Source organism: Pseudophryne corroboree, chromosome 5 (assembly GCF_028390025.1).
Source record: "Pseudophryne corroboree isolate aPseCor3 chromosome 5, aPseCor3.hap2, whole genome shotgun sequence".
Classification (NCBI taxonomy): Eukaryota; Metazoa; Chordata; class Amphibia; order Anura; family Myobatrachidae; genus Pseudophryne; species Pseudophryne corroboree.
The window spans coordinates 638794105-638798778 of NC_086448.1; the positions used below are offsets into that span (position 1 = coordinate 638794105).

General features: G+C 39.9%; 1 pseudogene; it reads left to right on the forward strand.

Moving 5' to 3' along the window:
• The first annotated feature begins 1807 nt into the window (after nt 1-1807).
• Nucleotides 1808-1926, forward strand: LOC134930680 (5S ribosomal RNA; annotated as a pseudogene).
• Nucleotides 1927-4674: the final 2748 nt, after the last annotated feature.

Consider the following 4674-nt stretch of genomic DNA (forward strand, 5'->3'; position numbering starts at 1 on the left):
AATCAATGATTTATGATATTTTTCAATCCCATATCTTTAATTGATTATATTATGCATAGGAATTTTAAACTTATTGAATCTTTTGACTCTGTGAATGATGTTGTGAGGCACGTGGTAATTCTACACAAACAACAAAGTGCGTATCATCCTGTTGGAGCTGGGTCCCTCATAATGGAGACCTAAGTCCTATGCATAGGCTATTGGGATCGTAAACATACAGATTTCTCCTTACTTACCTGCATCCATGATATGGTGTATATAATATATGAACTGCATATGGAAGCGTTTGGAGTTTTTGTCATCTGATGGTTAGAAGTCACACCCAGGGAAGCCCACTCTCCTTGCTATTATGGAAATGGGTTATATACCATAGGGGAGTTTACAAATCGACTGTGGTACTCGATAAGTGTGTCATCCGCAACCAATACTCTAACTAACAACTTTGTCTCTCTCCCCTCTCCCGGTTTTTAGGAGATCCAATATTTCCATTTATTTATTTATTTATCATTATTATTATTATTATTATTATTATTTTTATATTTTTTCAGTGTTTCCTATGTGACCCAAGCCATGAAGATCCACCACACTAATGCATACTATGGCAATAAGATGAGCTACTAACAGTGCACGAATGCATTGCAACACTTCCAGCCGTGATAAAACCTTTTTTCCGTATATCCGGCCATCTAACAACGGTTACCTAGCAACTCCAGCCTCATAGCATAAACGGATGACTTTACTTCCGGCCTGACGTCCAGTTGAAACGCAAACTCCGGAACGCACGCGACCACATGACTTCCGGCCAAGAACGACACTTCCGGTCTGACGCGATCGTGGGATCCCGATATACAGAACATCTCAATTAACTATTCATACGGCAGCCACCTCCTCATGACTTTATATTTACACTTTCAGGTGTAAGAACATTCGCCAGCCTTCTGCTGTTTTTGATGTCTTTGATGTTTCCCTTTTTTTCATCAGCACAATTCCCTATTTAAAATGAGGGTGATGTCACTATGGACTTCCACCAATCGGAATCCCTAGTGATGTTAAGCCCTCCCAGTTCCCTCCCTCCTCTGCCTTAAATACAGCAGCTTTTTCCTTATGCCCTGACACAGTGAACAAGCCACCCTGGTGAAACGGTCCGTCTGTGCTCAGTGATGCTGAACTCTTTCTAGCTCAGATCACTTTTTGGGACTCCCTGGTATTGTATGTGCCCATTTGGACTCCAGTTATTTAACTGATACTGATATATAATCAATATTGTTTTTTCCCATGTTTGCTATTTTTGATCCTTAATTATTGCTCTAAACCATTTTCTGGTATTTCCTTTTAAATGTAATACTTTTTTGCAGAATCCTTTCTGCATAAGCAGGGTCTTATACCCATTTTGGTAAGCCTTTACCATGCAGCCTGTGTTTACTTTCCTTTTTCCAATTAATCATTGATTTCATGATTGTTTTATTTCATAATTTACTTAATTTTTTGTTAATTTGTGATCTCACCACATTACCATTTCTTCTCCTTCTTCTAATTTTCCCACCACCCTTTTTTTCAATAGGTAAGCCTAACCCACCTCTCTCATCCACTGTCCGCTATATATCTATATAAGACAGTGGACAGCAGAAGGCAGGGTTTCCTCCCTATTCTGAGCATATCTCACTTCTATTTTTAGTACCCTCTCATCCAGATGCGAGACCTCTCTCTGCAATGCTCACAGCAACAGAGAATCTGCGCTAGAAACTGGACAGCAGAAGTACCTTGTTGCTCACTACTCATTACACTCTCTCATTTGTGTCCTAGTGTTTATTACTGCCATATTTCAGCAGCAACGCCCAATCTCATCCGACCTTGGAAGCTAAGCGCTGATAAGCCTGATCAGTACCTAGTAGGGTGACCTCTTGGGAATATCAGGTGCAGTAAGGTTGTGACCTCTGATCACAAACAGCAGAAGTGTTAGAGCAACTTCTGAAACTTACCTATTCCTTATCCAACTTTCCCGCAAACCTTCTATTTATCTACAATTGGCTTTGCCTTTAGGCTTATTTATCAATGCTCTTTTGTATCTTTAATAATCATACTTTTATCTTAAATGCTTTGTTATCTACAAGGATCTAGCCTTTTAGCAAACAGAATCTCTACCAGGTGATTACCCTCAGTCATTTGACATTTCAATTATGAACCTTTGTGCCTCTCATCTATTCTCATGAGGTTTTAGACTAGGTGCTTACCTACAATTATCACTGCGGTGATTATATGTACATATCATTTACCTCTACTCCAATTTTGAATTTCGATTAACTCAGGCACCTTAATAATATTAATTTTTTGTAATTTTTTATGTTTTTCAGTATATTTTTCACCACAGGTGCCCATAATTTTGTATCAGGCTTATCCTGATTTCTGTCAATATATATGTTTACTTTGTGTTCTTGAACAATTTTTTTGTATCAAACTCCTCATTACTTTTATTCGTTATTAATTAAATGTTAAGTTTTAATAAACTTATTCCATCCAAATATTCCAAGACCTTTCCTGGCATACTCTGCAACAACAACGTTTATTATGCCCACTTAGGAACGAACTCTGCAAGAAGAATTTGAAATTCCGCTTGGGGTATCCCGTTAGTATTCAGGGCACACTTGACGGATCTACCCATACGGTTCATAAACCAGAGAATGTCCAGATGTTTTGTTCCTCTCTGGGTCTCCCTTCAGTGGAATTACTGAATTGGATGGACCTTCCCTTGCTGCCAACGACATCCCTACCTAAAAGGGAAAGATGGCAGACTCCTCATTCCTCCAGGAGATGGAGGAGCAGTTCTCAGGCATCGGAGGGTGCCGCAGTGCCTTGATGAGTATTACGTATGTTTGTACTCATGCCTTGTAGGTTTGTCTACCCCTTGAGTTGGTGGGCATCTCACCCTGTTCCACATGGAGCAGTCAGGGGGGCCATCTCCACACTCTTCAAAGGTCCATCGATTATATTTAGCAGGAGGGTTGTTATATATTTTTATGGGGGGTTTTTGTACCATTTTTGAAGAATTAGACAGTTTATTGGTTTAGAGCATTTTATGTCCTCCCCTCTGCCAATAGTACTTAGCTCATTTGTACAAGTGGTTGCTATGTTTTGCTACCACCAGTAAGAACCAATATGTTTGTTAATGGGCTGCTGACCTTACATGTGATCTTATGCATAATATATCTTTGATAACAGAAGTATTTGTTTGTTGACCTCTACTCCTTGCCTCTTATGTTTTTAGATTGTTCATAGGTCTGAATATTTCTAGGTGTGATACATCACCTTTACCCCTGTAGACACCCCATTTTGTTATATATACGTTAACTATGGATCTGCTTGAGATTTCCATAGCTTCTTCGACAGAGGATATTTGGCTTCAGGGTCCCTTCTGTCTGACCCTGAGACTTTTTCTGTTACTTTTAGTTTACCATCACTGATGCCCTTCTTTCAGGATGGTTTACTCCCTTTTATTTTTGCACGCTTTTTTCTAGATACACCTGTTCTCCTCCCCTTTTCTCTTCTTTCCCCTTCCTTTACAGGAGAGTCTGGCATTTTGTGATTATTCCATGCATCTCCAATATCTGTCTAATGGCTAAACTTAAGCTTTTGTCAAATAATGTTAAGGGTCTCAACTTTCCCAAAAAATGTTCCCGCCTATTACACACCCTACATATGGACAAGATTGATATAGCTTTCCTACAGGAGACTCATTTTAAAAGGGGTTCTGCTCCTCGTTTGTTGTCCCAATATTTCCCGACAGGCTATTTCAATGATTTCACAGATGCCAAGGCCCGAGGGGTAGCTATTTTATTTGCAAAACATGTTTGTCTATCTGAAATACAGGAAGTACCTGTTGGCGATGGTAGAGGCCTCCTAGTGAAGGCGACTATTGCGTCCCAACATTACTCCTTTGTTAACTTGTACATGCCCAATCAGGGCCAGACTCTATTCCTCCGCAGGGCTTTAGAATCAACAGGATCCCATATTGAAGGGTGTCTGATTGTGGGGGTTGATTTTAACTGGGCCTTAGAACCACTTCTGGACACTTCTATGGGTTCACCACAATATTCTTTTAAGGAGACAAGGCAATTTAGAATGATTTTGCATGAATATCAGCTTGTGGACTCATGGAGGCTTTTGCACCCTGCAGAAAGAAACTATACCTTCCCAATCCCCCCCCCCCACACACACACACACACACACACACACACACACACAACATGTATTCATGTATAGATTGTTTTGGCATTGGATATTCCTGTCTGGACACATTGTTGGAAGAAACAATTGGTCAGATCAAAGGATCAGACATGCCCCTAGTTCCTTAACTTTACGTTTGGACCCTTTAGGATCTCGTCATTGGCATTGGTGATTCAATGAGCAACTTCTTTTAGATCCTCATTTTAAAGCACAGCTTCTGGGGTTTATTGACCATTATATTGCCTCTAATGTGATTGACAATGTCTCCCCGATGATTATCTGGGAAGCTCATAAATGTGTTATCAGAGTACATTGTATCCGGTTAGGTACTTACCATTAGAAACAGAAAATGGAATGTAGGGAGGACCTCTTATCTAAAATAAAGTCGTTACAAATAGCACATAAGAGTTCAAGGGACTCAGACATTTTTATACAACTACAGGCATCTAGAAC